The sequence below is a fragment of the Arachis ipaensis genome, chromosome B5, assembly GCF_059453495.1.
Source record: "Arachis ipaensis isolate K30076 ecotype BB chromosome B5, ASM5945349v1, whole genome shotgun sequence".
In the NCBI taxonomy this organism is placed as follows: domain Eukaryota; kingdom Viridiplantae; phylum Streptophyta; class Magnoliopsida; order Fabales; family Fabaceae; genus Arachis; species Arachis ipaensis.
Window position 1 is genome coordinate 81,444,263 of NC_142440.1, and position 25,707 is coordinate 81,469,969.

The 25,707-nt window shown below is 38.9% G+C and overlaps 1 non-coding gene across 1 annotated transcript; it reads left to right on the forward strand.

Moving 5' to 3' along the window:
* Positions 1-21,323: 21,323 nt before the first annotated feature.
* Positions 21,324-21,431, forward strand: LOC148564764 (small nucleolar RNA R71). The gene has a single exon (XR_015884695.1). It is a non-coding gene; the product is annotated as a small nucleolar RNA R71 (small nucleolar RNA).
* The last annotated feature ends 4,276 nt before the right edge of the window (positions 21,432-25,707 follow it).

The window sequence follows — 25,707 nt, forward strand, 5'->3', positions numbered from 1 at the left end:
CAGCTTTTTCATTGTTCTTTGAGTCATCTTCATTGGCTCTTAGGGATATATTTCCCTCTCTCTCACCCAGTTTAGCAGGGTTTTGAACCATTTGTTCCATGTACCTTTCAATTCTCTTGAGATATGCCTCCTGGTTTTTCCTTATGTCCTCCTGCTCTATTAATGTCATTTCTTGAATTTTCATAAGCCTTTCCATCATCATTTCTAGAACATAGAGTTTTTGGAAGTTTAGAACTGGTTGTGACTGTGTTAATTGTGGTAATTGATGTAAGTCATTTTGGGCAGGTGGTGAGGTAGGATAGGGTTGGAGGTGTGTATATTGGGGTGGTGTGTAGTGATTTTTGTTGGTATGGTAGTGTTTTTGCAGGTTTGGGAAGTTGGGGTTATTATAATTGAAGTCCCTTTGTTCCTGATGCTGAGATTCCCTCATTCTTAAATAAGAATGTGGTTTCCATGGTGGAAATTGTGCATTCAGTATGGCAGAATGTAGAGAATCAATTTGTCTAGCTATTGATTCCAACTGCTGCTGAGTTTGCTGGTGTAGCTGCTTATTTTGATTCATGATTGCTCTCACCCCTTCAAGATTCATTACTTCCTTTTCTGAAATTGCATTCCGTGGTGTCTCAATTGAGTATTGGTTATTGGCTCTTTTGTCACTGAACTCTGCAGTTCCTTGGATGGTTGCTGTTGCCTTGAGTAGGCCATCTGAGAAGTAATCTACTGCTTTTCTTGTTTCGGAGGTTAATCCTTCATAGAACGCTCGAAAATCCACCTTATCATTTGCTTTCTTGTATCTCTCCCATGCTTTGAACAGTGGTTCTTCCTCTCTTTGTATAAATGGATGTACTCCTTCTTTCATCTTGATGTGTTGCTGGGGTGAGGAGAATTTGGCTAGAAACTTGGCAACCAATTCATCCCAACTAGTTATACTTCCTTGGGGAAAGGTTTCAAGCCATTTTGCCGCTTCATCCTTCAGTGAGAAGGGAAATAACAAGAACTTAATGGTATCATGGTCTACACCATTGAGATTGACAGCCCCACAAGTTTTCAGAAAAATGGATAGGTGCTGTTTAGAGTCCTCCAAGGGATTTCCACCATAGGAACAATTGTTCTCTATTAGTGTAATGAGTTGTGGCTTCATCTTGTGATGTTCTTCTTTCTCAGAAACTCCTTCTTCCCTGTGACATATAAATCAATCAATAGAAAACACAGTGATTCTCTTGAAAATTGGATGTAGCCGGTTGGGACAAAACTTCAAACAGTTAGTGGGTTAGTCAAAAATTAAAGAAAAAGTGCTTGATCTAGATCACCACCTCAATTAATCATTGTCAATCTAATCAATCCCCGGCAACGGCGCCAAAAACTTGATGAGATATTTTGGAGGAAAAATAAATTTCTCCCAAAACACCCAAAACTAACCGGCAAGTACACCGGGTCGCATCAAGTAATAAAAACTCACGGGAGTGAGGTCGATCCCACAGGGATTGATGGATCAAGCAATTTTAGTGGGTGATTAGTTTAGTCAAGCTGACATTTAGTGAATTGTGTGAAATGTAGCCAACAGAAAGTAAATTGCAATGAATCTTAAAGATGCAGAAAGTAAAATTGCAAGTAAGTTAAAGAACAAGAAAGTAAAATAGCTGAAACTTAAATTGCAAGAAAAGTAAATTGCATAATCTTAAAGTGCAAGGAATGTAAATTGCTTGAAATGTAAAGGGGATTGGGATGTGGATTTGCAGAAATTAAACAAGGAAAAACTAAATTGCATCAAACAGAAGAGGGAAAGGGAATTGGGATTGAACCGGATCTTGAAGCAGTAAAGTAAATGAACATTAAAGCAAAAAAACAGAGAATATAAAATTGAGATCTCAGGGCCCAGAGACTAGAAAACCAAGTCTAGATCTCAATGCCTTCCTAGATCCAACAAGAACAATTGCAAGGAAAATGTAAATTGCAAAGAAAAGAGGAAGAACAATGAACCGGAAATGGAATTCAATTAACAGTAAAGAAACAGAGAGATCCAAGATTGAGATTGAAACAGAATTTCTTCAATTCTCCAATCCAAGATCCAAGACAAGTGTAAAATGAAATTGGAATCAATGAAAACAAAGAAATTAAAGTGCACTCAGTAACAAAAGCTCTCCGAAAACTATTATGAAAATTCCAAAAGGAAAGCTCTCCGAATAACTTGAATTCTATTCTATTTATATACTTTCAAAAATGATCTTCAAGCCTTGAGTTGGGCCTTTGCTCTTGGTGGAATTGGGTTGAAAGAGGCCTTGGTTGATTGCTCTTGAAGTTTGAAGAAGAACCGAAGTGAACCAATTGAACCGGTTTTGAGGTTAGCAAAAGTTGGACCAAAAGTTTGAGCCAAAGTTAGGGGTCTAACTTTGGCTCCAACTTTTCATAGCAGCAAAGCACATTCTGCTGGTATGGACGTTGGTGCCAACGTTAGGGGTCTAACTTTGACCCTAACGTTGGCAATGCCTTGTGCTAGTGGCGCCAACGTTAGCCTCCAAGTTAGGGGGCTAACGTTGGCGCAAACGTTGGCCCTTCTCCCTTTGTAATTCATGTGCCAACGTTAGCCTCCAAGTTAGGGGGCTAACGTTGGCGCAAACGTTGGCCCTTCTCCCTTTGTAATTCATGTGCCAACGTTAGCCTCCAAGTTAGGGGGCTAACGTTGGCGCAAACGTTGGTGCCCAGGGGAGATCTTCTCAAGTTCCAACGTTAGCCTCCAAGTTAGGGGGCTAACGTTGGGGCTAACTTCTTGCTTCCTGGTTCAATTTCACTTATTCTATTGTCCTCTCTTCACTCCTAGCCATTCCTCTTTGCTTCAACCTTTCTCCAAGCTTTCTTCACCTATCATTAATCAACCAAACTCATCAAAGCTATGCTCAAAATCATGAGATATTCATTCTTTCATAATATGCAACAAATATAGCATAAAACCTCATGAAATGGCATAAATTCATATATGGTTGGTTCAATCAAGGGAAACATGAAAATCTACTCAATTAGCTTGCATGTAGCTCAAGAAAGTGCATAATTCTAATGAAAACAAAAGAAAAAGACTAGCTAAAATAGGCTAGGATGACTTGTCATCACATACCAATATTACTTGGTTCAGAGTTGTCTTCAATAACATCAATTTCACACCTAATGGAGGATGGTTCAACTTTTGATAAAAATTTGTTGATAATTGACTCCATCTCTTGCTCAACCTCTTTATATTCTTCAATTTTGATATGCTCTGGAGGTTGTTGAGACTCCCATGGTGGTTCCATATCTCCCAAATTTTCAACCATTTCTTCCTTTTTTTTAATAATTGTAGGTTCCTCTAATTGTTCCAACATAAAACACAATTCCTCCTTCTCCACCGGGTTTCCCAATTTCTTCTTCGTGCTTTGCTCTTCTTTGGAGCATTCACATGTGGTTACGGAAGCACCTTGAGTGTTCATGCATTGGTGTGCTAAAGTATGCACTACCTTGGTCAAGTTAGTCACAAACTCTAAGGTATTCCTTTGCATATCCGCTGGTCCTTGAAGTTGTGAGGTAAGAGAATCATCTATTGGAGCTTGGGGTGGATAAGAAGGTTCATTATTTTGGAGAAAGGGTTCATAGTAGAAAGGTGGTTCTTCTTGGTAAGGGTACGGAGATGGTGTGTATTGAGGTGGTTCATGGTAGTGATCATGATAGAGTTGTGGTTGTTCTAAAGGTTCTTGCTCATAATGGTCACAAGGATATAGTATGGGTGATTGGTCATTGATGCCAGGGCATCATGGCCTGTTTTTCTATGCTTTTTCAGTAGATTTTAATTCAGTTTTCATACAATTTCTGCTGATAAAGGAGCAAAAGGATGAAAAATCTCTGCATGAAACAAAATCTCAAGCATAGGTGAATTTTAGTTAATATACATGGTAAATATGATGAAATAGATCACACTAAGTGATGTTTTGATTTTGAGTACTATTAGCACACTTAGTATATAAAAATCATCTTGTATGTTACCTTGATGCACTTTGTTTGTTTGATTTCAGGCCAAAAGAAGCAGAGAAGAGCCACATTAGTGGCTACGTTAGTTACACTAACGTGGGCACTAACATGGAAGGAAGGAAAGTTGGAATGTTAGTGGGAACGTTAATGGCATCAACTTTGAAGAAGGAGCAGTGTTAGTGGCAAAAGTGAGTGCCAATAACGCTAGTGAAGGTGCAAGAAGACCCACGTTAGTTTCCCCGTTAACTACATTAACGTGGGAACTAATGTGGAAGGAAAGGAAGATGCCAACGTTAGTGGAAAAGGTGATCTCCACTAATGTTTGCGAAGCAAAAAGACCCACGTTAGCTTCCACGTTAACTACATTAACGTGGTAGTTAACGTGGGCAAAAGTCTCACCTGGCAGCGTGACCATGCCTTCTTCAACCAAGAATAACTTGAGCCACAAAACTCCAAATGAAGTGATTCTAGTGACATTGGAAAGTAGGATTCCAGAGCTTTCCAAGCATATATGGCACTACATGGTGGACACTAAATTTTAGGGAGAAAACCTGCCTTGAAAGTACAAAGATGAATATGATATCAACCTGTAGTAAGGCCAGCTGACCTCTTCACCTTCCAAGAAGTATAACTCGAGTTGTAGAGCTCCAAATGATGCTCTTCTAAAGGCGTTGGAAAGTAGACATCCAGAGCTTTCCAACAATATATAATAGTATGGGGTGGACATTAAGTTTGTGCTTTAGAAACTGGCAATATTCATCCCCTGATCGCTAACGTTATTGTGACTCACGTTTTCCAGTAACACTAGCAACTATGCCAGCGACCTTATCCACTTCAAAGGAGCATAACTTGAGTTACAGAGGTCCAATTGAGGTGATTTTAGTTGCGTTAGAAATCTGACATTCAGAGCTTTCCAACGATATATAATACTCTATAGTTGGCATGAAATTGGAGCACAAACCAGAGGCATCTTTCAAGCCCCAAAACACCAACTTGGTAGCGAGTGTGACGTTAGCCACACTAACTTTAGCACTAACGTCACACTTGTAGCGTTAGTATGGCTAACGGCAGAAATAACGCCAAGTCATCCTGGACCTCAATTTGATTCACTTCTCTCTCAAGTCCACTTCAAAGCTCAAGCAAGCAAGCCCACAAGGGTCAACGAATCAAAGCCACAAGAAGCATCTAGAATAGAAATTTTCATTTCATTGTAATTTGTTTTTAATTTCATTTTGTAATTTAGGAGAGCCTATATAAAGGCCTTAGCTTTTACATAAAAGGGATATACTAGAACGGAGAATTGAAGGAAGGGGGAGAGAGTGAAGACCAATTGGAACTTCTGTGAATTGGCACACTCCAAGGGGAGTGGGTCTTCGGACCCTTCCCCTCCTACACTCTTCTTCCTTTTCACTTCTTTTCTTCCTTAGGAGTAGTTTCGTTTTCTTTGTACTTTTCATTTATGAATTTTGAAGTTTCAATTTTAGTTTTAATCTTCATTTTTACTTTTCGGCACTTTCTTTCTTTTCTATTTTGGTAGAGCAATGATCAACTAACTCTTTTCATTGGGTTAGGGAGCTCTGGTGTAATTTGATGGATCAATATTAGTTTTCATTATTCTTCTTCTATCTTTTTTCTTGATTTTACTAGAAAGCTTTCAATCTTCATCCAATTGGGTAGTTATCTTGGAAAAGAAGCTATTCATACTTGGATCTCTTCTGAACCTTGGAAGAGGAATGAAGAGATCATTCTAGAAATGCTTTCTCATGTTGGACCAAATTGGGGTTGGAAGGATATGGTGACTATAATTCTACCAACACTTGATTTGGGAATGCATGTGGTATAATCAGTGACCATACTTCATCTCTTCTCATGAGCAATTGACCAAGGAATTGGCTATTGATCAAGATTTGAGAGATTGAATTCCAATGAATTGGAATTCAATCACTTAAGATTGACAAGGAGATCAATAAACGCATTGATTGAGGAAGAGATGAGAATGAACTTGATCCGGAGGATTGCAATATCTCTTGATCCCAATGTTCATTTTATTTTTAGTTCTTACATTTACTTTTCTTGCCATTTTACTTTTCTACACTTTATTGCTTTTCTTTACTTTTATGCCATTTACAGTTCCCTGTTGCTCATCATCCAAATATGAACCGTCTAACTAGGATAATCAATTAACCATTGATTGCTTAATCCGTTAATCTCTGTGGGATTCGACTCACTCTTTTGTGAGTTATTACTTGACGACAATTCGGTATACTTGCCGAAGGGAAAATTGTTGAGAGACAAGTTTTTCTAGTATCAAGTTTATGGCGCCGTTGCCGGGGATTAATTGTGATTAACAAACTACCGGTTAGTTGATTACCTAGATTAGATATTTTCTTTTTATTTTGCTTTATTCATGTAATTGCTTTAGTTCTTTACTTTCTATGCCCTCTAACTGTATGTGTTAATGCCTCACCAAGAAGCCCCTGTTCGTGACAACTCTGGCTCTTGGTGATTTTGTTATTAATACAACAGTTCTTTTACTCAGCTTCTTTCCAAATAAAATTGGCATATGATCACATTCTAAGTTTGGTGTTGCCCTGCAACAATCTATTTTCAATCTTTCTGGAAATATCCGGAGGTCCCTTTTAAGCTCAAAAATGGCAAATATCCGGAGATCCGACATGAGATCCGAAGAAGAGGTTGGGAAGTTCTCACCAACCCCATTCAACAAGTCGGAATCTTAATGGTTCAAGAGTTCTATGCCAATGCATGGATCACCAAGAACCATGATCAAAGTGTGAATCCAGACCCCAAGAATTGGCTTACAATGGTCCGAGGGAAATACTTGGATTTTAGTCCGGTTGGCATTCAACTTGCCCATGATGCAAGGAGATGCACACCCCTACACTAGAAGGGTCAACTTTGATCAAAGGTTGGACCAAGTCCTCATGGACATATATGAAGAGGGCGCTCAATGGAAGAGAGATTCAAGAGGGAAGCCGGTTCAACTAAGAAGGCATGACCTCAAGCCCGTGGCTAGGGGATGGTTGGAGTTCATCCAACGTTCAATCATTCCCACTAGCAACCGGTCCGAAGCTACTATAGACCGGGCTATCATGATACATAGCATCATGATTGGAGAGGAAGTGGAAGTTCATGAGGTTATATCCCAAGAACTCTACAAGGTGGCGGACAAGTCCTCTCCTTTGGCAAGGTTAGCCTTCCCTCATCTCATTTGTCACCTTTGCAATTCGGTTGGAATTAACATAGAGAGATACATTCTCATTGATGAGGACAAACCCATCACTAAGAAAAGGATGGAGCAAACAAGAGCACCTCATCAAGAGCATGAGGAAATTCCTCATCATCAAATCCCTGAGATACCTCAAGGGATGCATCTTCCTCCACAAAACTATTGGGAGCAAATCAACACCTCCCTAGGAGAATTGAGTTCCAACATGGGACAACTAAGGGTGGAGCACCAAGAGCATTCCATCCTCCTCCATGAAATTAGAGAAGATCAAAGAACTATGAGAGAGGAGCAACAAAGGTAAGGAAGAGACATTGAGGAGCTCAAGCACTCCATAAGATCTTCAAGAGGAAGAACAACCCACCATCACTAAGGTGGACCCGTTCTTTAATTTTCTTGTTCTTTATTTTTTGTTTTTCGAAAATTGTGCTTTATGTTTATTTATGTTTGTGCCTTTATTACATGATCATTAGTGTCTAAATGTCTATGCCTTAAAGCTATGAAAATGAATCCATCACCTTTCTTAAATAAAAAATGTTTTTAATTGAAAAAGAAAAAGAAGTGCATGAATTTCAAATTTTAAAACAGTTAAATTATTTTGATGTGGTGGCAATACTATTGTTTTTCTGAATGAATGCTTGAACAATGCATATTTTTTTTTAATTTGATTGTTTATGAATGTTAAAATTGTTGGCTCTTGAAAGAATGATGGGAAAAGGAGAAATGTTATCTGATTATCTGAAAAATCATAAAATTGATTCTTGAAGCAAGAAAAAGCAGTGAAAAGTTTGCAAAAAAAAAAAAAAAAAAAGAGAGAGAGAAAAGAAAAAGAAAGAAAAAAAAAAGAAAAGCAAGCCGAAAAAGCCAATACCCCTTTAAACCAAAAGGCAAGGGTGATAAAAAGGATCCAAGGCTTTGAGCATCAGTGGATCGGAGGGCCCACAGGAATAAAATCCGGGTCTAAGCGGCTAAACCAAGCTGTCCCTAACCATGTGCTTGTGGCGTGAAGGTGTCAAGTGAAAACTTGAGACTGAGCGGTTAAAGTCGAGGTCCAAAGCAAAAAGAAGAGTGTGCTTAAGAACCCTGGACACCTCTAATTGGGGACTCTAGCAAAGCTGAGTCACAATCTAAAAAGGTTCACCCAGTTATGTGTCTGTGGCATTTACGTATCCAGTGGTAATACTGGAAAACAAAGCGCTTAGGGCCACGGCCAAGACTCATAAAGTAGCTGTGTTCAAGAATCAACATACTTAAATAGGAGAATCAATAACACTATCTAGATTCTGAGTTCCTATAGATGCCAATCATTCTGAACTTCAAGGGATAAAGTGAGATGCCAAAACTGTTCAGAGGCAAAAAGCTAAAAGCCCCGCTCATCTAATTAATACTGATCTTCATAGATGTTTTTGGAATTCATTGTATATTCTCTTCTTTTTATACTATTTGATTTTCAGTTGCTTGGGGACAAGCAACAATTTATGTTTGGTGTTGTGATGAGCGGATAATTTATACGCTTTTTGGCATTGTTTTTAGTATGTTTTTAGTATATTTTAGTTAGTTTTTATTATGTTTTTATTAGTTTTTAAATAAAAATCACTCTTCTGGACTTTACTATGAGTTTGTGTGTTTTTCTGTGATTTCAGGTATTTTCTGGCTGAAATTGAGGGACCTGAGCAAAAATCTGATTCAGAGGCTGAAAAAGGACTGCAGATGCTGTTGGATTCTGACCTCCCTGCACTCAAAGTGGATTTTATGGAGCTACAGAAGCCCAATTGACGCGCTCTCAATTGCATTGGAAAGTAGACATCCTGGGCTTTCAAGCAATATATAATAGTTCATACTTTGCTCGAGATTTGATGGCCCAAACAGGCGTTCCAAATCAGCTCAAGAATTCTGGCGTTTAACTCCAAAACTGGCACAAAAGCTGGCGTTTAACTCCAAGAAAAGTCTCTACACAAGAAAGCTTCAATGCTCAGCCCAAGCACACACCAAGTGGGCCCGGAAGAAGATTTCTGCATTAATTACTGATTTCTGTAAACCCTAGGCTACTAGTTCTCTATAAATAGGACCTTTTACTATTGTATTTGGACACACATCTTGGGACGTTTAGTCCTTAGACCTTTGAGGTTGGCCATTCGGCCATGCTTACACTATTTGTTCTTATGTATTTTCAACGGTGGAGTTTCTACACACCATAGATTAACGTGTGGAGCTCTGCTGTTTTTCATGAATTAATACAAGTACTATTGTTTTTCTATTCAACTCAAGTCTATTTCTTCTCCAAGATATTCATTCGTTCTTCAACTTGATGAATGTGATGATCCGTGACACTCATCATCATTCTCACCTATGAACATGTGCCTGACAACCACCTCTGTTCTACTAGCAATGGCTTGAATGCGTATCTTTTGGGTTTCTAATCTAAGATTGGAATCTTCGTGGTATAGGCTAGAATTATTGGCAGCCATTCCTGTGATCCGAAACGTCTAAATCTTGTCTGTGGTATTCTGAGTAGGATTTGGGAAGGGATGACTGTGACGAGCTTCAAACTCGCAATTGTGGGGCGTGTGACAGACGCAAAAGGATCAATGGATCCTATTCTGACATGATCGAGAACCGACAGCTGATTAGCCGATGTTGTGACAGAGCATCAGGACCATTTTCACTGAGAGGACGGGATGTAGCCATTGATAACGGTGATGCCCAACATAAAGCTTGCCATGGAAAGGAGTATGAATGATTGGAAGAAGGCAATAGGAAAGCAGAGTTTATTTTCCACCAATGAATTACATAAGTATCTCTATCTTTATTTTATGTTTATTTTCGTCACCTTAAACTCCATGACAATTTGAATCCGCCTGACTGAGATTTACAAGATTACCATAGCTTGCTTCAAGCCGACAATCTCCGTGGGATCGACCCTTATTCACGTAAGGTTTATTACATGGACGACCCAGTGCACTTGCTGGTTAGTTGTGCGGAATTGTTAAAAAGTGTGATTCACATTTGAGAGCTCCAAGTCTTTGGCGCCATTGTTGATGATCACAATTTTGTGCACCATGGACACTAAATTTGAGGGAGAAAACCTGCCCCGAAAGTGCAAAGATGAACATGGTAGAAGTAGAAGAGAGCATGAATTAAAACCTAGATCTAAGATTATTGAACTAAACCTAATCCTAATTCCTAGAGAGAAGTGAGAGCTTCTCTCTCTAAAACTAACTAAAACTAATCCTAATGTGTGTAAAATGATGAAATCCCCCTTTTCTCTTCAATCCTTGGCTCCTTTAAGTGTTTTTTGTGCCAAAGTTGATTTAGATTCGGCCCCACAGCATCTCAGAATTCACTGGGCATGTTTTCCTCTTTAAAATCACGTGATAGCATCGACACGTACATGTACAGCACGCGTGCGCGTCCCTTGAGCTCATCCAATTCTTTGGCTTTTCCATGTGTTCTCCATTTTGTATGCTTTTCTCTTCACTCCTTTAATCCTTCCTAGCCCTTCTCAACCTGAAATTACTAGCAAACACATCAAGGCATCTAGTGGAATCAAAATTATCAAATTCAAGGTCTAAAAAGCATGTTTTCATATTTATGCACAAATCAAGGGAGAATCACAAAACCATGCTATTTCATTGAATAAATATGAGAAGAGGTCGATAAAATACTCTAAATTCATCACAAGATAAACCCTGAAAACGGGGTTTATCAATTGTACACATAACAAACCAGAGGAGGTTGTTGCTAAGAAGGTTGTCTATATGCTCAAGGCTCCTCCCACCTTTGATTTCCAAATCCTTGATGCCAACCTCCATTAAAGCTTCCATTTTCTACAACATAGTTTGAACCAAAATTATAGCCAAAGGGATGAGAATTCATAGTAGTAAGAGAAAATAAAAACAAATACTAATAACAAATAAAGAAAACAAACTCCTACAACTAGCAAAGACTAACAAACAACCAAAAAGTAAACTATTCACAATATTCACATATGAACAAAAATCCCGATAACAAGCACACATTGCAATTCCCCGACAACGGCACTAAAAACTTGAAAGAAGGTTACCGTCGGCTTAGAATTTTTTCTCGGTAAAAGAGATCATTTCGATGCAAGTATAGTTTCAAACCGACAGATAACTCTCAATCAAAGTTTAATTTTGTTTGTCACAAGTGAAAACCAATAAAAATACCGAGAGTATTAGATCTTGGGTCGTCTCTCAAAGGAATTATAGTGAGGTATGCGTATTATTTGTTATGAGGTCCAAGGGGTGGTTTGCAATAAGAGGACTACAATCTAAATAACAAGAAATTTAAATGGCAATAAAAGTAAATCAAATAACTAAAAATAGCAAAGAATAAAGAGGCATTCATGGCAAGGATTATTAATTAAGATTTTCTATCCCAGTCATTAATCATAACACAATAATTATCAAGAATTAATCCTATTTTGCTACCTCCAACATCGGGAGAAAATTAAATAAGACTAGTTAATCTCAATCCATAAGTCCTAATCAACTTATTAATTAAATTAGCAAGAGATTACAGTCAATGAAAATAATATTAACTAACAACTTTAGATCACCAACATAAGTTGGATATTAATGACCCAAGAGCACCTAATTTCTCTTTCTAAGCCAAGAATGCACAAAATCTACTCTAAAGTCCAACTAAGCATTTTGTCAAACACTTGGAAGACACTGATAGAGTATTTTATGTTGATCTAGAATTCCTCAATAAAATTGAATCACTTCGTTGCAAGTATAGTCTAGACCAACAACCAATCCTCCATCAAAGTTTAGTTTTGGTTGTCACAAGTCCAACCCAATAAAAATAACTAAGAGTATTAATCACGGGTCGTTCTCCCTAGGAATTACAATCGAGTGCTCAATTATTGGTATTGAGATTCAAGGGGGATGGGTTGATAAAAGTGCAAGAAATTAAATGGCAAGAAATGTAAAATCAAACAACTAAAGGTAACAACTACAAAAAAGAGGCATTCATGGCAAGGATTCAGAATCAAGGCTTTGTATCCTAGTCACTAATCATATTACAATAATTATCAAGAGCTAATCCTATTAAGTCATCTTTAACATCGGAAGAAGGTACAATGTCATCTTCAACATAGGAAGAAAGTAACTAGGCCTAGTTAATCTCAATCCAAAAGTCCTAATTAACTTACTAATTGAATTAGAAAGAGATTAGAGTCAATGGAAATAATAGTAACTACCAACTCTAGATCACCAACATAAGTTGGGTATTAATGATTCAAGAGCACCTAATTTCTCGTTCTAAGCCAAGAATGCTAAAAAAATCTACTCTAACATCCAACCAAGCATTTTATGAAACACTCAGAAGGCATAAAACGAAAGCATCATAAAATTACAGTAATAATAAAATCTACAACTACCCAATGCAAGAAAAGTAAGAATCAACAATCAAAGAAAGAAATAATAACATGAAGAAATATCAAATTGCATTAATGGAAATTAAATTCAACAAAGGGTTCATACACATAAAAGTGACATAAAAGAGAAATTAACAAGAAAACTTAAGAGAACAACGGTGTAGGAACAAGAAATTGTAAATGAAACTAGATGAAAACAAGAAATTAAGCCTAGATCTAAGAGGAAAATTAACCTAAAAACCCTAATTCTTGAGAGAAGAGGGAGCTTCTCTCTCTAGAAAACTACCTAAAGCATGATCCTAAGCTAATCTAATTGCTCCCTCTTTGTTCTCTCTTGAATTCTGCATTAAATAGCTTCAAAAATGAGTTGAATTTGGGCTTAGAAAGCTCAGAAATTGCCCGCAGCTATTGCCTTTAATGAGGTCACGTGACCAACGTCGCGCGTGCGCGTTGAGGGCAAATTTCCTCCTTACGCGTACGCATTGATGACGCGTGCGCGTGGCATTGACAAAGTTCTCTCTCACGCATTCGCGTGCGCGTGGCCATGAATCCTCCAAATGCTCATTTCTTCATAAAGTGAATTAGATTTAGCTATTTTAGGGCCTAAAAAGCATGTTTTTACTCTTACAAAATCATGCTATTTCATTGAATAAATGTTAGATAAGTTGATAAAATCCCCTAAATTCAACACAAGATAAACCACAAAGTTGGAGTTTATCAGGCACAAAAGGAAAGCATAGTAAAATTGCAAGGAATATAAATTCTACAACTACCCAATACAAGAAATAAACAATAACAACTAAATTAGACAACAAGAAACATAAAACATAAATTACATTAATGAAAAATAAAACTAACAAGAGTCATGAACATAAAAGTAACAAAATGAAGGAAATAGCAAGTGAAACTAAAAGAGAAAAGATGTAGGAACAAGAATTAAACAAGAATTAAACCTAAATCTAAAGGAGATCTAACCTAATTCTACCCTAATTCTAGAGAGAAGAGGGAGCTTCTCTCTCTAGAAAACTACCCTAAGACATGTTGCTAGGCTACACTAATTGCTCCCCCCCTTATTTTCTCTTGAATTATGCATCAAATACCTTCAGAAATGAGTTGGATTTGGGCATGGATGGCTCAAAAATCGCCCCCAGCGTTTTGCCTTTAAGTGAGTCACGTGTCGCTCGTCATGCGTACACATGGGTGATGCGTGTGTGTCGCTGCATACTTCTCTCTCAAATGTACACCTAGGATAAGGGTGAAGGCTTTAGCTCGAGTTTAGGAGGTCCTTCTTCAATACTAGGCGTGCTTAGCGACTCCCTCTGAGGTGCTGGCTCATCCAGTTCAGGCAGTGTGTCTTCAAGAATGGTGTCTAATTCCTCTTCAAGCTTTTTAGCTTCAAACACTTCCTCAACCAGAGGCTCTAAGGCGTCTATCTTCATGCATTCCTCAGGGTGATCTGGGTGTTACATAACCTCGATGTGTTAAGTACAATCTCATCTTTATTGACTTTCAGTGTCACTTTCCCCTTTTGGACGTCTATAATAGTTCTTCCTGTGGCTAAGAAGGATCTTTCCAAAATGATGGACACATTCTTGTCCTCCTCTTTATCTAGTATCACGACATCTATAGGAAAGGTAAAGGGTCCTACTGTCACGAGCATGTCTTCAACTACTCCCAATAGGAATTTGACTGATCGGTCAGCAAGTTGGAGACAAATACGGGTAGGCTCAATTTCTTGAACCTGGGGTTTCTTCATCAATGATAGTGGAATTAGGTTGATACTTGCTCCAAGATCGCATAAGGCTTTTTTTTATGCTGGTGTTTCCAATGGTGTAGGTGATTACAAAGCTCCCAGGGTCTTGCAGTTTCTCAGGTAGATTCCTCTGAATAACTACACTGCATTCGTTGGTGAGTATGACTATTTCTGCCTCTCTCCAATCCCTTTTGTTGCTCAATATTTCCTTCTTGAGGTTGGAATATGAAGGCATTTGTTCAAGAGCCTCTGCAGAAGAGATTTTGATCTCGAGCTTCCTGAAAACTTCTAAGAACTTGGCAAATTGCTTATTCTTTTCTGCCTTCTAGAGTTTTTGAGGATTTGGCAACTTGATCTTGTACTCTAGGGCTTTTGGTAGTGCAGGATGGGTATCCAAGGTGATTGGGAAGGGATTATCAGGGTGTCTAAGGGGAACATCCTTTGAAATGGCGCATATTGCTCCCCCTTTCTGGGCGTTGAATGCCCATTCTGCTCCCTCCTGAGCATTCAGCACCCTTAGTGCTGTTCTGGATTGCCGCATTGTCTCTCACTGGTGTCTCTTCTTCATCTTAGGCTTTTTTATTCTGATGTTGAGTATCCAAGATCTTGCCTCTCCTTAATGGAATAGCTTGGAATTCTGGTGCACGAAATTGTGATCATCAACAATGGCGCCAAAGGACTTGGAGCTCTTAAACGTGAATCACACTTTGTCACAATTCCGCACAACTAACTAGCAAGTGCACTGGGTCGTCCAAGTAATACCTTACGTGAGTAAGGGTCGATCCCACGGAGATTGTCGGCTTGAAGCAAGCTATGGTCATCTTGTAAATCTCAGTCAGGAAGATTCAAATGGTTATGGAGTTTAAGGTGATGAAAATAAACATAAAATAAAGATAGAGATACTTATGTAATTCATTAGTGGATTTCAGATAAGCGTATGAAGATGCTTTGTTCCCCTTGAACCTCTGCTTTCCTATTGCCTTCTTCTAATCATTCATACTCCTTTCCATGGCAAGCTTTATGTTGGGCATCACCGTTGTCAATGGCTACATCCCGTCCTCTCAGTGAAAATGGTCCTGATGCTCTGTCACAACATCGGCTAATCAGCTGTCGGTTCTCGATCATGTTGGAATAGGATCCATTGATCCTTTTGCGTCTGTCACACGTCTCACAATCGCGAGTTTGAAGCTCGTCACAGTCATCCCTTCCCAGATCCTACTCAAAATACCACAGACAAGGTTTAGACGTTCCGGATCTCAGGAATGGCCACCAATAATTCTAGCCTATACCACAAAGGTTCCAATCTTAGATTAGAAACCCAAGAGATATACATTCAAGCTTGTTTGCATGTAGAATGGAAGTGGTTGTCAGTCACGCGTTCATAGGTGAGAATGGTGATGAGTGTCACATAATCATCACATTCATCATGTTCTTGGGTGCGAATGAATATCTTGGAGAAGAAATAGACTTGAGTTGAATAGAAAAACAATAGTAATTGTATTAATTCATGAAGAACAGCAGAGCTCCACACCTTAATCTATGGTGTGTAGAAACTCCACCGTTGAGAATACATAAGAACAAGGTCTAGGCATGGCCGTGAGGCCAGCCTCCAAACGTGTCTAAGATAGCATAAGACTTATCAAAGATCCAAAGTATGAAAATACAATGACAAAAGGTCCTATTTATAGAAAACTAGTAGCCTAGGGTTACAGAAATGAGTAATTAATGCAGAAATCTTCTTCCGGGCCCACTTGGTGTGTGCTTGGACTGAGCATTGAAGCTTCCATTTGTAGAGACTTTTTTGGAGCTAAACGCCAGCTTTTGTGCCAGTTTGGGCATTTAACTCCAGCTTTTGTGCCAGTTTTGGAGTTAAACGCCAAAATTCTTGAGCTGATTTGGAACGCCTGTTTGGGCCATCAAATCTCGGGCAAAGTATGGACTATTATATATTGTTGGAAAGCCCAGAATGTCTACTTGCCAACGCTATTAAGAGCGCGCCAATTGGGCTTCTGTAGCTCAAGAAAATCCACTTTGAGTGCAGGGAGGTCAGAATCCAACAGCATCTGCAGTCCTTTTTCAGCCTCTGAATCAGATTTTTGCTCAGGTCCCTCAATTTCAGCCAGAAAATACCTGAAATCACAGAAAAACACACAAACTCATAGTAAAGTCCAGAAGAGTTATTTTTATTTAAAAACTAATAAAAATATAATAAAAACTAATTAAAATATACTAAAAACATACTAAAAACAATGCCAAAAAGCGTATAAATTATCCGCTCATCACAACACCAAACATAAATTGTTGCTTGTCCCCAAGCAACTGAAAATCAAATAGGATAAAAAGAAGAGAATATACAATTAATTCCAAAAACATCTATGAAGATCAGTATTAATTAGATGAGCGGGGCTTTTAGCTTTTTGCTTCAGAACAGTTTTGGCATCTCACTTTATTCCTTGAAGTTCAGAATGATTGGCATCTATAGGAACTCAGAATCCAGATAGTGTTACTGACTCTCCTAGTTAAGTATGTTGATTTTTGAACACAGCTACTTTATGAGTCTTGGCCGTGGCCCTAAGCACTTTGTTTTCCAGTATTACCACTGGATACATAAATGCCACAGACACATAACTGGGTGAACCTTTTCAGATTGTGACTCAGCTTTGCTAGAGTCCGCAATTAGAGGTGTCCAGGGTTCTTAAGCACACTCTTCTTTTTGCTTTGGACCTCGACTTTAACCGCTCAGTCTCAAGTCTTCACTTGACACCTTCACGCCACAAGCACATGGTTAGGGACAGCTTGGTTTAGCCGCTTAGGCTAGGATTTTATTCCTGCGGGCCCTCTTATCCACTGATGCTCAAAGCCTTGGATCCATTTTATCATCCTTGCCTTTTGGTTTAAAGGGGTATTAGCTTTTTCTACTTGCTTTTCTCCTTTTTTTTTGCAAGCTTTTCACTGCTTTTTCTTGCTTCAAGAATCAATTTTATGATTTTTCAGATCATCAGATAATATTTCTCCTTTTCCTTTCATTCTTTCAAGAGCCAAAAATTTTAACATTCATAAACAATCAAATTCAAAAATATGCACTGTTCAAGCATTCATTCAGAAAAACAATAGTATTGCCACCACATCAAGATAATTAAACTGTTTTAAAATTTAAAATTGGTGCACTTCTTTTTCTTTTTCAATTAAAAACATTTTTCATTTAAGAAAGGTGATGGATTCATTTTAATAGCTTTAAGGCATAGACACTTAGACACTAATGATCATGTAATAAAGACACAAACATAAATAACATAAGCATAAAAATTCAAAAAATAGGAAAATAAAGAGCAAGGAAATTAAAGAACGGGTCCACCTTAGTGATGGCGGCTTTGTTGCTCCTCTCTCATGGTTCTTTGGTCTTCTCTAATTTCATGGAGGAAGATGGAATGCTCTTGGTGCTCCACCCTTAGTTGTCCCATGTTGGAACTTAATTCTCCTAGGGAGGTGTTGATTTGCCCCCAATAGTTTTGTGGAGGAAAATGCATCCCTTGAGGTATTTCAGGGATTTCATGATGAGGAGTTTCCTCATGCTCTTGGTGAGGTTCTCTCACTTGCTCCATCCTTTTCTTAGTGATGGGCTTGTCCTTATCAATGAGGATGTCTCCCTCTATGTCAATTCCAACTGAATTGCAGAGGTGACAAATGAGGTGAGGGAAGGCTAACCTTGCCATAGTGGAGGACTTGTCCGCCACCTTGTAGAGTTCTTGGGATATAACCTCATGAACTTCTACTTCTTCTCTAATCATGATGCTATGAATCATGATACCCCAGTCTATAGTAACTTCAGACCGGTTGCTAGTAGGAATGACTGAGCGTTGGATGAACTCCAATCATCCCCTAGCCACGGGCTTGAGGTCATGCCTTCTTAGTTGAACCGGCTTTCCTCTTGAATCACTCTTCCATTGAGTGCCTCTTCACAGATGTCCATGAGGACTTGGTCCAACCTTTGATCAAAGTTGACCCTTCTAGTGTATGGGTGTGCATCTCCTTGCATCATAGGCAAATTAAAAGCCAACCTTACATTTTCTGGACTAAAGTCCAAGTATTTCCCTCGGACCATTGTAAGCCAATTCTTAGGGTCCGGGTTCACACTTTGATCATGGTTCTTGGTGATCCATGCATTGGCATAGAACTCTTGAACCATTAAGATTCCGACTTGTTGAATGGGGTTGGTGAGAACTTCCCAACCTCTTCTTCGGATCTCATGTCGGATCTCCGGATAGTCGCCCTTTTTGAGCTTAAAAGGGACCTCGGGGATCACCTTCTTCTTGGCCACAACTTTATAGAAGTGGTCTTGATGCACCTTTGAGAGGAATCTCTCCATCTCCCATGACTCGGAGGTGGAAGCTTTTGCCTTCCCTTTGCTCTTTCTAGAGGTTTCTCTAGCCTTTGGTGCCATTAATGGTTATGGAAAAACAAAAAAGCTTTAGCTTTTACCACACCAAACTAAGAAGGTTGCTCATCCTCGAGCAAAAGAAGAAAGAAGAGGGTAGAAGAAGAAGAAATAGAGGAGATGAAGGGGGCTTTGTGTTTCGGCCAAGGGGGAGAAGTGGTGTTTAGGTTGTGTGAAAATGAAGGAGTGAAGATGGGTTTATATAGGAGTGGAGAGGGGGGTATGGTTCGGCCATTAAGGGTGGGTTTGGGTGGTAAAGTGGTTTGAATTTGAATGGTGAGGTAGGTGGGGTTTTATGATGGATGGATGTGGATTGGTGAAGGGTTTATGGAGAAGAGGGTAGGATTTGATAGGTGAGGGGTTTTTGGGGAAGAGGTATTGAGGTGATTGGTGAATGGGTGAAGAAGAGAGAGAGAGGTGGGGTAGGTCGGGATCCTGTGGGGTCCACAGATCCTGAGGTGTCAAGGATTTCTCATCCCTGCACCATGTGGCGTGCAAAACGCCCCTTGCTGTCAATCCTGGCGTTAAACGCCAGGCTGCTGCCCATTTCTGGCGTTTAACGCCAGCTTCTTGCCCATTCCCGGCGTTAAACGCCAGTCTGGTGCCCATTTCTGGCGTTAAACGCTCAGAATGGTGCCAGACTGGGCGTTTAACGCCCATTCTGCTACCTTTACTGGCGTTTAAACGCTAGTAACTGTCTCCTCCAGGGTGTTCTATTTTTCATTCTGTTTTTCACTTTATTTTTTCTTTTTCAATTGTTTTTGTGTCTTCACATGATCATCAACCTACAGAAAACATAAAATAGAAAATAGAAAATTATCATAGAATAGTAACGATTGGGTTGCCTCCCAACAAGCGCTTCTTCAACACTAAATTTAGAGTTTGGTTGTGGCCTCCCAACACCAAACTTAGAGTTTGACTGTGGGGGCTTTGTATGACTCTGTATTGAGAGAAGCTCTTCATGCTTCCTCTTCATGGTTACAGAGGGATATCCTTGAGCTTTAAACACAAGGGAGTCTTCATTCACTTGAATGATCAATTCTCCTCTGTCAACATCAATCACAGCCTTTGCTGTGGCTAGGAAGGGTTTGCCAAGGATGATGGATTCATCCATACACTTCCCAGTTTCTAGGATTATGAAATCAGCAGGGATGTAATGGTCTTCAACCTTTACCAAGACATCCTCTACAAGTCCATAAGCCTGTTTCTTTGAATTGTCTGCCATCTCCAGTGAGATTCTTGCAGCTTGTACCTTAATGATCCCTAGCTTCTCCATTACAGAGAGAGGCATGAGGTTTATACTTGATCCCAGGTCACACAGAGCCTTCTCAAAGGTCATGGTGCCTATGGTACAAGTGATGGAGAATTTTCCAGGGTCTTGTCTCTTCAGAGGTAATTTCTGCCTAGTCAAGTCATCCAGTTCTTTGATGAGCAATGGAGGTTCATCCTCCCAAGTTTCATTACCAAATAGCTTGGCATTTAGCTTCATGATTGCTCCAAGGTACTTAGCAACTTGCTCTTCAGTGACATCTTCATCCTCTTCAGAGGAAGAATACTCATCAGAGCTCATGAATGGAAAAAGTAAATTTAATGGAATCTCTATGGTCTCAGTGTGAGCCTCAGATTACCATGGTTCCTCAGTAGGGAACTCCATGGAGGTCAGTGGGCATCCATTGAGGTCTTCCTCAGTAGGAATCATTGCCTCTTCCTCCTCTCCATGTTTGGCCATGTGAGATATAGTTATGGCCTTGCACTCTCTTTTTGGATTCTCTTCTGTATTGCTAGGGAGAGTGCTAGGAGGGAGTTCAGTAATTTTTTTACTCAGTTGGCCCAATTGTGCCTCCAAATTTCTAATGGAGGACCTTGTTTCAGTCATGAAACTTTGAGTGGTTTTGATTAGATCAGAGACAATGGTTGTTATGTCAGAGGGGCTCTGCTTAGAATTATCTGTCTATTGCTGAGAAGATGATGGAAAAGGCTTGCCATTGCTAAACCTGTTTCTTCTACCATTGTTGTTGTTGAAACCTTGTTGAGGTCTCTGTTGATCCTTCCATGAGAGATTTGGATGATTTCTCCATGAAGGATTATAGGTGTTTCCATAGGGTTCTCCTATGTAATTTACCTCTTCCATTGCTGGGTTCTCAGGATCATAAGCTTCTTCTTCAGAGGAAGCTTCCTTAGTACTGCCTGTTGCTGCTTGCATTCCAGACAGACTCTGAGAAATCATATTGACTTGCTGAGTCAATATTTTATTCGGAGCCAATATGGCATTCAGAATATCAATTTCAAGAACTTCTTTCTTCTGATTTGTCCCATTATTCACAGGATTCCTTTCAGAAGTGTACATGAATTGGTTATTTTCAACCATTTCAATGAGTTTCTGAGCTTCTACAGGCGTCTTCTTCAGATGAAGAGATCCTCCAGCAGAGCTATCCAATGACATCTTGGATAGTTCAGACAGACCATCATAGAAAATTCCTATGATGCTCCATTCAGAAAGCATGTCAGAAGGACATCTTCTGATTAATTGCTTGTATCTTTCCCAAGCTTCATAGAGGGATTCGCCTTCCTTCTGTCTGAAGGTTTGGACTTCCACTCTAAGCTTGCTCAATTTTTGAGATGGAAAGAACTTTGCCAAGAAGGCATTGACTAGCTTTCCCAAGAGTTCAGGCTTTCTTTAGGTTGTGAGTCCAACCATGTCCTAGCTCTGTCCCTTACAGCAAAAGGAAAAAGCATAAGTCTGTAGACTTCAGGGTCAACCCCATTGGTCTTGATAGTGTCACAGATTTGCAGGAATTCAGCTAAGAACTGATAAGGATCTTCCAATGGAAGTCCATGAAACTTGCAATTCTGTTGCATTAGAGAAACTAATTGAGGCTTAAGCTCAAATTTGTTTACTCCAATGGCAGGGATTGAGATGCTTCTCCCATAGAAGTCGGGAGTAGGTGCAGTAAAGTCACCAAGCACCTTCCTTGCATTGTTGGCATTGTTGTTTTCGGCTGCCATGGTTTCTTCTTCCTTGAAAAGCTCTGTTAGGCCCTCTAAAGAGAATTGTTCTTTAGCATCTCTTAGCTTTCTCTTCAAGGTCCTTTCAGGTTCAGGGTCAGCTTGAACAAGTATGCCTTTATCTTTGTTCCTGCTCATATGAAAGAGAAGAGAACAAGAAAGTAAGAAATCCTCTATGTCACAGTATAGAGATTCCTTGAGGTGTCAGAGGAAAAGAAGAATAGAAGGAGGAGGTAGAGATGAGACAATTAGAACTTATTAAAGGAATAGGGTTCGAATTGCACCTTGAGGAGGAGTGTTAGTCCCTTAAATAGAAGGATGTGAAAAGAGGGGAAGAATTTTCGAAAATAAATTAAAAAGATTTTGAAAATTTGATTGAGATTTTCGAAAATTAAGTTTGGGAAAGATATTAAGTGATTTTGAAAAAGATTTTGAAATTAGAAATCAAAAAGATATGATTGAAAATTAATTTTTGAAAAGATGTGATTGAAAAGATATGATTGAGAAGATATGATTGAAAATTAATTTAGAAAAAGAAAGTTTTTAAAATTAAAGTTGATTACTTGATTAACAAGAAATTAAAAGATATGATTCTAAAATTTAAAGTTTGATCCTTTCTTAATAGGCAAGTAACAACTTGAAAATTTTGAAGTAAATCATGAATTGAAGCAAGGATTTTTGAAAATAGTAAAAATAAATATAAAATGGAAAGAAATTGATTTTGAAAGAGATATGATTGAAAAGATATGATTTAAAAAAGATTTGATTATGAAAACTTGAAAAAAATGTGAATTAAAAACAAAATCTTCCCTCTAGTGTCATCCTGGCGTTAAACGCCCAGAATGGTGCCCATTCTTGCGTTTAACGCCCAAATCTCTACCTTTTTGGGTGTTAAACGCCCAGCCAGGTACCTTGGCTGGTGTTTAAACGCCAGTTTTCCTTCTTCACTGGGCATTTTGAACGCCCAGCGTTTTCTGTTTGATTCCTCTGCTGAATGTTCTGAATCTTCAATTCTCTGTATTATTGACTTGAAAAGACACAATTTTGAAAATATTTTTGAATTTTTAATGATGAGAAACAATAAAAATTGCAATTAAGATCAAATGAACAATGCATGCAAGACACCAAACTTAGAAATTTTGTATACTAAGGACAATAACAATTTGAAAATGCATATGAAAAACAACAAAAGACACAAAACAGGAGAATTTAAAGATCAGAGCACTAAAATCATCAAGAACAACTTGAAGATCAATAAAGAACATATTGCATCTTTTCGAAAAATGCAAGAAGAATGCAATTGACACCAAACTTAAAAATTGATACTAGATTCAAACAAGAAACATAAAATATTTTTTATTTTTATGGTTTTATAAATTTTTTGTGATTTTCGAAACTTATATGGAAAAGAAAATAAAGGGATTCAAAACTTTTAATAAGAATTCCAGGAATCATGCAATGTTAGTCTAAAGCTTCAGTCTAAAAAGGATTAGACATGTTTGGCCAAGCTTCAGCAGGACATTACATTCAATATCTAAATTGATGAGAATCAATAAGCTTTTGTGATGATAAGAACATCACCTTGAAACTCTAAAATTCATTCTTAAAAATTCTGAAAAGTACCTAATCTAAGCAACAAGATGAACCGTCAGTTGTCCAAACTCGAACAATCCCCGGCAACAGATCAAAAAACTTGGTGCACGAAATCGTGATCATCAACAATGGCGCCAAAGGACTTGGAGCTCTTAAACGTGAATCACACTTTGTCACAATTCCGCACAACTAACCAGCAAGTGCACTGGGTCATCCAAGTAATACCTTACGTGAGTAAGGGTCGATCCCACGGAGATTGTCGGCTTGAAGCAAGCTATGGTCATCTTGAAAATCTCAGTCAGGCGGATTCAAATGGTTATGGAGTTTAAGGTGATGAAAATAAACATAAAATAAAGATAGAGATACTTATGTAATTCATTGGTGGATTTCAGATAAGCGTATGAAGATGCTTTGTTCCCCTTGAACCTCTGCTTTCCTATTGCCTTCTTCCAATCATTCATACTCCTTTCTATGGCAAGCTTTATGTTGGGCATCACCGTTGTCAATGGCTACATCCCGTCCTCTCAGTGAAAATGGTCCTGATGCTCTGTCACAACATCGGCTAATCAGCTGTCGGTTCTCGATCATGTCAGAATAGGATCCATTGATCCTTTTGCGTCTATCACATGCCCCACAATCGCGAGTTTGAAGCTCGTCACAGTCATCCCTTCCCAGATCCTACTCAGAATACCACAGACAATGTTTAGACGTTCCGGATCTCAGAAATGGCCGCCAATAATTCTAGCCTATACCACGAAGGTTCCAATCTTAGATTAGAAACCCAAGAGATATACATTCAAGCTTGTTTGCATGTAGAACGGAAGTGGTTGTCAGTCACGCGTTCATAGGTGAGAATGGTGATGAGTGTCACATAATCATCATATTCATCATGTTCTTGGGTGCGAATGAATATCTTGGAGAAGAAATAGACTTGAGTTGAATAGAAAAACAATAGTAATTGTATTAATTCATGAAGAACAGCAGAGCTCCACACCTTAATCTATGGTGTGTAGAAACTCCACCGTTGAGAATACATAAGAACAAGGTCTAGGCATGGCCGTGAGGCCAGCCTCCAAACGTGTCTAAGATAGCATAAGACTTATCAAAGATCCAAAGTATGAAAATACAATGGCAAAAGGTCCTATTTATAGAAAACTAGTAGCCTAGGGTTATAGAAATGAGTAATTAATGTAGAAATCTTCTTCCGGGCCCACTTGGTGTGTGCTTGGGCTGAGCATTGAAGCTTCCATGTGTAGAGACTTTTCTTGGAGTTAAACGCCAGCTTTTGTGCCAGTTTGTGCGTTTAACTCCAGCTTTTGTGCCAGTTTTGGAGTTGAACGCCAAAATTCTTGAGCTGACTTGAAACGCCTATTTGGGCCATCAAATCTCGGGCAAAGTATGGACTATTATATATTCCTGGAAAGCCCAGGATGTCTACTTTCCAACACAATTGAGAAAGCGCCAATTGGGTCTCTGTAGCCCAAGAAAATCCACTTTGAGTGTAGGGAGGTTAGAATCCAACAGCATCTGCAGTCCTTTTTCAGCCTCTGAATCAGATTTTTGCTCAGGTCCCTCAATTTCAGCCGAAAAATACCTAAAATCACAGAAAAACACACAAACTCATAGTAAAGTCCAGAAGAGTGATTTTTATTTAAAAACTAATAAAAATATACTAAAAACATACTAAAAACAATGCCAAAAAGCATATAAATTATCCGCTCATCACATTCCTCTCTTATCTGTTCAGATATACACTGGTTTGATTGGCTCAGTTGCATTTCTAGGTTATTGAGGGAAGCTCGGGTCTCCCACAATAAGCTTTGTTGGCCTTTTGTCACTTTTACAAGCATGGAAGCAAGGTCAAATGCATTGTTGGGTTGTGGGGGTTGAGAAGGAGTGTTGTTGGCTAAACTTTGCAAGCGTTGCACTTGTTGTGCAAAAAAGTTCAGCTGTTGGACTAAAGTTTCATTCTGGCCAAGAATGGCATCTTCAGTAGACTTTCCCTTAGCTTCCTTTTTTTATTGAGGTCTTCTCAGATGAGTATAAGTATTGATTATTAGTGACCATCTCAATGAGCTTATCATCTTCTTCAAGTGTCTCTTCATGTGTATGGAACCACCTATAGAATTATCTAGGGACATCTTGGTTATGTCAGAAAGTCGGTAATAGAAGATATCCAGCTTGACCCAATCTGTGAACATTTCAATGGGACATCTTCTGAGCATTATCTTGTACCTCTCCCAAGCATTGTAGAGGGACTCATTTTCTCCTTGCTTAAAGGT